This window comes from Diabrotica virgifera, chromosome 1 (assembly GCF_917563875.1).
Source record: "Diabrotica virgifera virgifera chromosome 1, PGI_DIABVI_V3a".
Lineage (NCBI taxonomy): Eukaryota > Metazoa > Arthropoda > Insecta > Coleoptera > Chrysomelidae > Diabrotica > Diabrotica virgifera.
Window position 1 is genome coordinate 252,688,489 of NC_065443.1, and position 12,039 is coordinate 252,700,527.

Consider the following 12,039-nt stretch of genomic DNA (forward strand, 5'->3'; position numbering starts at 1 on the left):
CAGATTTAACTAAAATGTCACGTTAGAATAAATGTCATAAATGTGTATTATCACGGACTTACCTTTTTTTCTATAATTTGTGACGCACTGAAAAATGTTCATGAAAAGGAGAATACCTGTATACATAAAAGCAAGCACAAGGTCAATGGTTTATTGACGTCATATTTTTTATTTATTGTCAAAATTTTCGTAAATGTTTGTTTTGCTAATTTTGTTTATATTGAATACAGGGTGAGTCAAAACGCAAGTACATTATTTTCTCAGTAATTTTAAATAGAACACCCTGTATTTTATATCATTATCGAAAAGTACCATTACCATACTATAATTTTTGTATAACATTCCCTATGTGTAAATTTATTAGTTTTCGAGATATTTTCATTTTTCAGAGCAAAATTATTAATAATTACGGGTCTAAATCTTTCCAAATTTTAAGTAAGCCACGACTGAATAATTGTCTAAAACTTACAATTTACGATTATTGATTATCAATATGTAATCAAAGTTGGCTACAATTTTTGTTATTAACTTTTATTACTATCTATTACTTATAACGGATCTACAAAGCTTTACTGACCAATCACGCTGTATGGATAAATCATTTTTTTTTTTAATTTCAAACTATTTTAAAAATGTGACTACATACTGCAATGATATTTTAAAGTACGTTAATAAATCGATATCTACAAATTGATGGTGCCTAAGTGGCATTAGACTGCAGATCGAGAGGTCCCCAGTTGGAACCCGGCGTATCTTTTTTTTACTTGTTTTAATAAATAATTAAAACTTTATATACTTAAAATTATATATACCGTTTTAAACAACAGTGGTATTTGGTATTTTAAAAAATTCTATTTTATACTAGTGTAATTTTTGGAATCATAATTATAAATAACAGTTAATACATATACTAAAAATTCATATTTTATATGTTAATTATTCTTTTCAAATATGTTGTGTCCTACATAAATATGTACATGTACAATAACAAAACCGTGATATTATAAAAAGTATTTTTTCTACTCTATGTCATATTATGTATAAGTTTTTAGTTTGTGAAAACTGTCTTTATAGACAGCAGTGCGTGAAGGATTTAAAGTGTTTGTGAAGTAACAATGTATGGGATTTACTTTTTCGCACTGTTTCTAACTTTCGCGTTGTCATGGTCGCAATCCTTATCTTTCGCGTTGTCATGGTGATGACAGTTGACCAATGAATTACAACAAAAGTTTTGACAGTTTCGTGGTTTGAAAGTAGTTAGAATTTTTAAATGTCAAAGTTCTAAAAATTGTAGAATAGAAATGAATTCCAGTGACGAAGAGTTACAGTTTTTATATTTGTTTATCGTAGATAAAATATTGTATGAAACTGTACGTGAAGTACTTTTTGCGAACTTACGCGATTTATAGCACTCACTCCGTTGTCGCTCGTACTCTAAATATCGCGTGCGTTCGCAAAAAGCATACTTAACGAACCGTTTTATAAAATAACTATTTTTATTAGAGTATAATTTTTGGAATTTTAAGCATTTTATCGTTAAATCGTTGTCACCCCCCACCCTTCAAGTTACTACAAGTAGAAGGGGGACATAGGGGTATGTCCGGCTAGCTGAACCCTGTCAGGCAGCGGAGTGGGTCGGAGTTCTTTATAGACCTAAATATGATGTAATAAGGGGCGCCAGTCCGTTCCAACGGACTACCCCTCGGCTATGAATGTTTTATTTTAGGAACAGACAAGAAATAAAACGAGCCTTAAAGTAAACCAAACATGTATTGACTCTTCTAATACGTAAAACAAATTAATAAATGAATGAAAGGAATAACGGAATCGGTAAGTCCTAACAAACAAAATAATAAATAAATGCCAATCGAACAAATGCACCTCTTTTTAAAAAAAAAATAAATACAAAAGAAACTTTAATAAAATTTAACAATAACATGTACCTAAGTTCCTCATTTTAAAAATATAAATTAAACACTCTGTAAAGCATAACATATTTTCAGCACTATTAAAATATATAAATTAAACAACCTGTAAAACATAAGTCAGTTTTGTAATAATAAATATTATATAATATTATTCTCCGCTGTAACAATAAAATTAAGAAGAGGTGTAGATGTACGCAATACCAAGCCCTGCGTATCTGATCAGATATGGGACCGTCAAGATAAATGTTTGATGTCATATATGTAGGGTTAAATATACTATCAATTACACAAATTACAATTAATTAATTTAAAATAGTTGTCAATACCTGGCCTAATATTAAATAATAATAGTAGATATTGTTTGAAACCAGGCAAGTAAATAAAAAAGTTTTATAAGAACTTACCGTCCGACCATACAACTAAACTTATCTGAATTTAATAACATAGCATTTCTTCCTCCGCCGTCGATATGGCCTTTACAGAAAGCCGGTAGGATTTCCACATGTCCACGTAAGATATGTTCAGTAGGAAATATCAACGTACACGAAATCAAAAGTCCATTTATAGAGAGGAAAAGTCCCTATACCATGAAAGACAGTTCTGCTTACAAGTTCCTCTACCAGGAAAAATAGGTAGAAATGTTCTGCATACCAGGAAATAGAAATAAATCTTTATACCAGAAAATAAAAATGATTCTTCATACCCAACACAATAATAATTCTTCAAACCCGGATCAAAAAAAACCCCAGCAAATTACACCAATGATTGAACTGGGGTTTTTATACAATTCACAATATCTTCGAAAACTTCCAAATTCCCATATAGTCCAGGAGTAAAATATAGTCAACGGGACATCAGACCGGCAGGAGATGACAAATAACTTTATCCCTTGAGGATAGGCTGACCTAGGAACACTCAACACAATAGGTAGCCCTTATAGAGGGGTGTGCAATAATATCCCTCAGCACGAGGTAGGATTCATCCAGAATATTTGCTATCACGCCCTTTTCAAACTTTGCCTTCCACCATGTCTCACTAACACATTCCAAAAATGTCCCCTCGGACCTCCTCTACGGAAGGAAATTCTTCAGCTTCCACAACAGTGTCGCTAATGCTTAGATCAATTAGCCCTAATGTATAAGCGGCTCATTTAAAAATCTAATAAATAAATATATAAAACAATATGTGTTGCCTACAGGTAGGGCCAAAATACACGTAAATAACTAGTTACTAATTACTATTTAATACCACCAGAAACGTATTTGGCCATACTGATACAATTATACCTTTACGACCAATAACACAAAAGACGTTAGGCCAGTACAGTAAATATTTAATTTATATTTATGACAAATTATATTTGTGCTTTTGCACAAAATTTAAACGTAACAATTCCCCCTTAACTTCGGAGAAATTTTCGTAGAAAATTTCTTGCCAGCCTAGTACTTCCTCAATTCGCTTAAAATTAGTCTTACCCCTCTTAGCTAGGCCTCAGCGCGAAAGTATCCCAGATCACCTCTCTTGCTGCCTCTGTGCTTCTAGGGTCAATGCACCTCAAGGAATCCATGGCTAACAAGAAGAACCAACATTATAATTACTCTAATTCCGGACCTGGTTTCAGGTCTTTTACATGCCAAACCCCCTTATAGAGACCACGTTCATCACACAACTCATATGTCCAAGGAGACAACTTCTTCTTTATAGAAAACGCACCTAGAAACTTAGGTGCCAGCTTGTGTGAGAAATTCCTAGTGGCATCCGAGAGGGCATAATTTTTCCGCCACACCAGTTGGTGGGGAAAATATTCTACATGACGACGTCGCAAATTATACCTATCACAAGCCTTCTTTCCAGCAATTTCCAGACGAGATCGAACATCAGTGAACATCTGTTTAAAAGCCGAATTACGACTAGCATTAACTGTTTGAGTACCATCTTCAGGAACCGAAACATTAGAATAGTCTTGTCCAGATAACTTCATATCTCTTCCGAAATTAATGAAATATGGAGTCAATTTAGTGGTTTCGTGCACAGAAGTCCTAAGGGCACAAGCAATTTTGTGAAGATTTACATCCCACGTTTGATGATTATCAGAGACATACATGGCCAACATTGTCTTCATAGTGCGGTTCATCCTCTCAGTGGGGTTAGCCCTAGGATGATAATTTGCACTAAACTTGATCTTACAACCATAAGCATCGGCAAGCTTTTTAAATTGTGTACAACGGAATTGTGGCCCGTTGTCGCTTATTATTACCTTAGGAACACCAAACAACAAAAATACGTCATTCTCCAATTTCTTAACAACTGCATCACCAGTGGCTTTTCGAAGAGGGAACAAAAGAACAAATTTACTCAAATAATCGGTTACATTCAAAATGAAAGTATGACCTTGCTTTGACCTCGGTAAAGGTCCTACTAAATCTATAGAGATTAACTCCCACGGACGATCTACCTTGGGATGAGAAACCATTTTGTCCGTAGGGCGTTCTTGAGAAACTTTATACTCAGCACAAATGTTACAACGACGAATGAAATTAGCGACGTCACTCCTCATCTTTGGCCAATAAAAACGTTCTGCAATCTTCGAGTATGTTTTGAACACTCCAACGTGTCCTGCAGTGGGTGGCTCATGACAATTCGAAATAATCCGAGGCCTATCCTTTTTAGGTACGACCAGCTTCCAACAATCCGAAGATGGAGACAAAGAAGGATATGGCGAAGCTACATATTTCCAGAGCTTGCCATCTGACTCCCTCCAACTACAAAAATGTAAGGGCTTATCTCGAACCCTCAACAACATTTTCTGATACCACTTATCAGAATCCAAACCGACAAAATCCGAAACATCTTCAGCTTCCAAAGCATCAACAACAGGAACAGACCTAGATAACATGTCAGGAACGACATTGTCCTTACCCTTACGATGGATAATCTTAAAATTAAACTGTTGAAGACGAACAGCCCAACGTGCCAAACGACCATTTAAATCCTTCAGATTCTGAAGCCACAATAAACTGTAATGATCAGTTATGACACTAAATGCCACACCTTCAAGATAAGGGCGCAGTTTTTCAACGGTCCATAAAACTGCGAGACATTCACGCTCAGTTGTAGAATAATTGCGTTCCTGACGAGTTAAAGAACGACTCAAGTAAGCTATCACACAATCACCCTCTTCATGTGTCTGAGTAAGAACAGCACCAATTCCGTACCCCGAGGCATCTGTTTGAACTACAAACGGCTTTGTGTAATCGGGACATCGCAAAACAGGGGCAGCAATCAGACATTCTTTCAAACGTTTAAAGGATCTATCACACTCATCTGTCCATTCAAATTTAACCTTTTTCTTAAATAAAGCAGTAATCGGAGCAATAATAGAAGAAAAATCAGGCACAAATCTTCTATACCAAGAAAAGGTTCCAACAACACGTCTAACTTCAGTCACGTTAGTAGGAGCAGAAATCTCTAACATTGCCTTTACCTTATCAGGATCAACATGTAAACCATTACGATCTACAACATAACCTAAATATTTCAATTCGGGACGACAAAATTGACATTTATCCATGCTAACAGTAATGTTAGCATCCCTAAGGCGTCGAAAAACTTCTTCTAAGGTAGCTAAATGCTGTTCAAAACTCTGACTTACAATGACGATATCATCCAAATATACAAAAACGTAAGGTTCCAAATCATGACCTATAACATTGTCGATTAGTCTTTGCCAGGTTGCAGGAGCATTATGAAGTCCAAAGGGCATCCGCTTGAACTGAAAGAGTCCACGGTTGGGAACGGTGAAAGCTGTATACTGTCTGGAAGATTCGGCCACCGGCACTTGCCAATAAGCAGATTTAACATCAAGACTAGACAAAAACCTTGCATCACGAAGCTTATCGAGAGTGTCGGACACCTGGGGTAAAGGATAGCTATCTCTAACAGTGACAGAATTCAACCTCCTAAAATCCACACAAAATCTATAAGTCCCGTCTTTCTTTTTAACAAGCAGGATTGGGGAAGCCCAAGCACTATTAGAAGACTCTATCACACCTAGACTAAGCATCTCATCAAGTTCCTTATCAATTTGAGCTTGGACTACTGGATTAACCCTATAATATCGTTGTTTAATCGGTGGGCTATTTGTAACAATAACATGTTCTGTTTTGTCCGTACAACCCAAGGTTGTACCCATTAATTTCACATTACGATCAATAACAGCTTGTAACCTATCTTTCTCTAAAGATGCCAACTTAGTTCTACCGAGCATCTGTTCAACAGTATTTATTAACACTGGTTCATCAGAAAAATGCCACTCATTTCTTCGAAGATCGGGCACAACACCCATACTACGCCAAAAATCGGTACCTAAAATTAATAAATGTGGTAATTCTGGGATCACCAATACGTCAATTAACCGAAAGTTACCCCTCAATACTACAGGTAACTCAACGGTTCCAACACTGCTTACTCGTTGTCCATTGGCAACTGTACAAGTGACAGTACGGCTTGCATTCATATGCAGTCCTACCTCCTGAATAAAAGCTAGTCCCTTCGTACCCATAATAGTTCTGGAAGCACCAGAATCCATCAATCCTAGTATCTTCTTACCCAAAACTTCAATACTTAAATAGGGTCTTTCATCCCCTACTACATTTTCTAACACATAATCCAATATCACCTTAAATTTATCGATCGAATTACTCACATCATCACACCCTATCCGATCACTCAGGTGTGATGGTTCTAGTTTTCCTTCTTATTGCAGACAGGACAGGTTTTCACTGTGAACCCTTCCTTTTTACATCTATAACAAAACATTTTACCCTTCGGTTCAGAACAACCAGCAGCCCTATGGCCAGGTTGATTACATCTAAAACAAATAATGGGTTTTGGAGTAGACAGAATATTCGAACGTCTACTACTAGATGTTGTGTGACTAGTATCCCCGCTACTTGTTGAGCATACTTCAACATAGGCGAGGTCGGGCTCCATAAAATTCATAGAGGCGTTTCTTCTTCCAACAGGAGAACTGAAACTTTCCATTGCCTCTTTTTTAACCTCTAACTTTCTACCATACTCCCGCAGTTCAGCTAAGGAGTTTATTTCCACCAAGGCCAGCTGGTCTTGATAGAAAGGGGCTATGTTTCTTAAAATAATCTTTAATTTCGTATCCTCAGAGACTGGGCAAGTAAGCCTATTAAAATACCCAGACATCACTGCCAAATAAATTCCCATTGATTCGTCAGGACCCTGGGTCCTTCGGCGAATCTCATCCAACAAATGCTCATTATAGTTAGGGGAGAGAAATTCTTCCCTTAACAATACCAGAAAATCATCCCAACTGTTCACTAGACTCCTATATGCTAAATAAAACTGGTAAGCTCGTCCACTAAACAAATCAATACCACATTCCAGTAAGGTTTCTTTCGAAACATGCCTAGCCACTCTCAGCTCTTCAACTCGGGAGATAAAAGCACTCAACGACATACCCTTCTTATCGCCAGAAAACTTAAGATTCCATTTACTAGGAGGAACAGGCTTAATAAAAGAAGAAGTAGCAGAAGTTTGAGGAGCAGTGGGGGTAACAGGACTCGAAGTTTGAGCTATAGCTGCCGCAAACTGTTGCGTTTGATTAGGACCCAGGAAGTCAACTTGGATAGGCACTGAAGCCAACCTTTCGTCTCCTTCTGCTTGACGATGCAAAGAGTCCAGCAGGCGAAAAGCCGTAGCCAAAAATTCAGGCCTTTCTTCTTGAGTCTCAGGAATGTTCTCGATTCTACTCAAGATATGAGACAATTTTGACTGATATTTCAAATAATCGTTGCTAGTTTTAGAGCCACGAAACGCTTCTACCAAAGGTCCCAAAACTTGTAACTTATCACGAACAGCCTTAACATCTTCTTCAGGTTTAAAAGGATAAGCAGGATATTTTATACTATCACCACTACTTTCAAGTCGAAGGGCAGTGGATAGCTCACTACGCATACTATCCACCGTACCAGTGGCAATTCCACGAATTTTGAGTTCATAAGTCAGCTCACCCTGACTCAATCGCTTAACTTGGAGCTTTCTTGACATTGCTAAGAAAATGGGCAACAAGAAATCAATAAGAAAACTTGGACAAACAAGTAAAAATGTATGTCTATAAGATCTAACAAATCATTCAGCACTTAAATCTATCCACAACACACAAATCACACACAAAAATATTGGCACAATGGATTACTCAAGTGAAGGATCAAAACTACATTCGAGTACTATAATGAATATTATAATTATACATAGAAGAGTCAAGATAACTAACAAAGACATGCGACAAGCTGTATTGCCCCACGTTGGGCGCCAAAAATGTCACCCCCCACCCTTCAAGTTACTACAAGTAGAAGGGGGGACATAGGGGTATGTCCGGCTAGCTGAACCCTGTCAGGCAGCGGAGTGGGTCGGAGTTCTTTATAGACCTAAATATGATGTAATAAGGGGCGCCAGTCCGTTCCAACGGACTACCCCTCGGCTATGAATGTTTTATTTTAGGAACAGACAAGAAATAAAACGAGCCTTAAAGTAAACCAAACATGTATTGACTCTTCTAATACGTAAAACAAATTAATAAATGAATGAAAGGAATAACGGAATCGGTAAGTCCTAACAAACAAAATAATAAATAAATGCCAATCGAACAAATGCACCTCTTTAAAAAAAAAAATAAATACAAAAGAAACTTTAATAAAATTTAACAATAACATGTACCTAAGTTCCTCATTTTAAAAATATAAATTAAACACCCTGTAAAGCATAACATATTTTCAGCACTATTAAAATATATAAATTAAACAACCTGTAAAACATAAGTCAGTTTTGTAATAATAAATATTATATAATATTATTCTCCGCTGTAACAATAAAATTAAGAAGAGGTGTAGATGTACGCAATACCAAGCCCTGCGTATCTGATCAGATATGGGACCGTCAAGATAAATGTTTGATGTCATATATGTAGGGTTAAATATACTATCAATTACACAAATTACAATTAATTAATTTAAAATAGTTGTCAATACCTGGCCTAATATTAAATAATAATAGTAGATATTGTTTGAAACCAGGCAAGTAAATAAAAAAGTTTTATAAGAACTTACCGTCCGACCATACAACTAAACTTATCTGAATTTAATAACATAGCATTTCTTCCTCCGCCGTCGATATGGCCTTTACAGAAAGCCGGTAGGATTTCCACATGTCCACGTAAGATATGTTCAGTAGGAAATATCAACGTACACGAAATCAAAAGTCCATTTATAGAGAGGAAAAGTCCCTATACCATGAAAGACAGTTCTGCTTACAAGTCCCTCTACCAGGAAAAATAGGTAGAAATGTTCTGCATACCAGGAAATAGAAATAAATCTTTATACCAGAAAATAAAAATGATTCTTCATACCCAACACAATAATAATTCTTCAAACCCGGATCAAAAAAAAACCCCAGCAAATTACACCAATGATTGAACTGGGGTTTTTATACAATTCACAATATCTTCGAAAACTTCCAAATTCCCATATAGTCCAGGAGTAAAATATAGTCAACGGGACATCAGACCGGCAGGAGATGACAAATAACTTTATCCCTTGAGGATAGGCTGACCTAGGAACACTCAACACAATAGGTAGCCCTTATAGAGGGGTGTGCAATAATATCCCTCAGCACGAGGTAGGATTCATCCAGAATATTTGCTATCACGCCCTTTTCAAACTTTGCCTTCCACCATGTCTCACTAACACATTCCAAAAATGTCCCCTCGGACCTCCTCTGCGGAAGGAAATTCTTCAGCTTCCACAACAGTGTCGCTAATGCTTAGATCAATTAGCCCTAATGTATAAGCGGCTCATTTAAAAATCTAATAAATAAATATATAAAACAATATGTGTTGCCTACAGGTAGGGCCAAAATACACGTAAATAATTAGTTACTAATTACTATTTAATACCACCAGAAACGTATTTGGCCATACTGATACAATTATACCTTTACGACCAATAACACAAAAGACGTTAGGCCAGTACAGTAAATATTTAATTTATATTTATGACAAATTATATTTGTGCTTTTGCACAAAATTTAAACGTAACATCGTTTATCGTTAAATAATTTTATATTCTTTCTTGTAAATAATAAAAAGGTTTTATTATAAAAAAGTTCTTTTTTATAAAAGTGTAATTTTTAATATTTCAACCTCTTCTAATCAAACTACCATCAAGCAATTCCTCTTATTCAGCTGAAATCCCGAGAACACATCTCACGATAAAGATCCCACACCAATACAGAATTGAAGACTTTCCCACAAGCGTTTGTCACCAGTGAATATTCTTCCAAATATTGTCAGCCATCATCTGTTATGTTGTCAAATCGATTTTAATAAGGATCTTGTTGAAGGTAATCTACTCAAATATTTTTATTTTTTTTTAGTAGTTTAATCATTGTAGAAGAAGGATTTCTCTTAAGCAAATTAAAATCTTAACAAAAATTGACAATAAGTATTGGTGTCTAGGTAATGTGTATTAAATTCAGTGGCATAGCTAACCCCACAGGGTTTGTGTATCAAAGTTTGTCTCGGGGTTCTTTTCCACGAATGATATGGGATAGTGCTAAAAAATGTTCAACAAAAGAAGCAAAAACGTTTGTATTATTATAAAGTATACAAATATAATCTAATCTCCGACGTTTGGTGGACGTTCAATGAACATCCACGGGACGTCCTTCACAGTCTTTGAGGACGTCCCTCGACCGTTAATTTTAGTCCGAGGAACGTCCCATAGACGTCCTAATTTGGTCCAAATGTCGCGCTACAGTACGTCCACCTAACGTCCGAGGGGAAGTTCGGTGGACGTCAATTGGACCTTATTCGGACGTACTAGTTTGGTCCAAATGTCATGCAGCCAAACGTCCAACGGACGTCCACCTAACATCCTAACATAATTTAAAATAACAGTACATAGTTAGTCAAGGATCTGATGGCATGAAATCAATAAAAACTGTAAAGGCAAGAGGTTTCAAATCGATACCTTGCTCATTTAAAAATTTATTAAAAATAAGCATCAGGTTTTACATAAAGATAATGGACAATTTCTTAAAAAAATAGATATTTTATCTGGATTAGCTTTATTTATTAGATATATCTTGTACACTTATTAGTATAATCATTTAACATTTGTTTAATTTTTTTTATCCGCCTTCTCTTTCTCTCTTTAGATATTTCATTATTATAAAGGGTTCCTATCTCTAGTGTGGGCAGAGCAACACGTGAAAAATCAGGCTCTCTAAAAATTCAATTTTTTGGCGAATAAGAAATAGTTTCTAAAGTGATTTTAGTTACAGTGTGTCAAAGACGATCAGTGTTAAGTGAAGTTATAGAAATAAACTTTTGAAACAGACTGTAAATACAATAATATTAAATACAATACATAAACTTAAAACAACAAATAAAATTTTATTCAACATCAAGCCTAAAAAAGCAGATCATTAGAACGTTGATTACAAGCTCCAAAACCTGGAATTTTAAAAGTTAAAGGTGGGAACTGTTGAATCAAACTGCTCCAAAATAACGTAAAGTAATTTAATTTAATTTAATTCAATTTAGGGGTAACACATTTGAAAGAGAAACATATTTCTTGAGAAAATCATCTTCCTCCGACGCGATAGGTGGAGAGGGTGATTTTATCGCGAGCAATTTCGGTAAGGAAATGAACCCCGACGATTACACATCCGACGATAATCGGAAAAGATATAGAGAAAATGAGGAGCAGTCTTTTTCGAAAAGCAAAAAAGTATCAAGAACCCCAGATAAAAGGAACACAGAGGAAGACAAAATAGACCAAATATTAAATATAATGGCAAACTTAACGAAAGAGGAATCAAAAGAAATTAATGAGGAGCAAAGGCAATACAGAGAAGAAATGAGGGAGCTCCGAATTGAATTAGAAGAATTGAGACAAGAGAATAGTAAAGTGCTAAGAGAAAATGAACATTTGAAAAAGGAACTGGAAGATGTAAAAGTGCGCCTTGAAAGACTCGATAGAGCACGAAAAGAAAATAATGTTATAGTACAGGGAATGGCAGT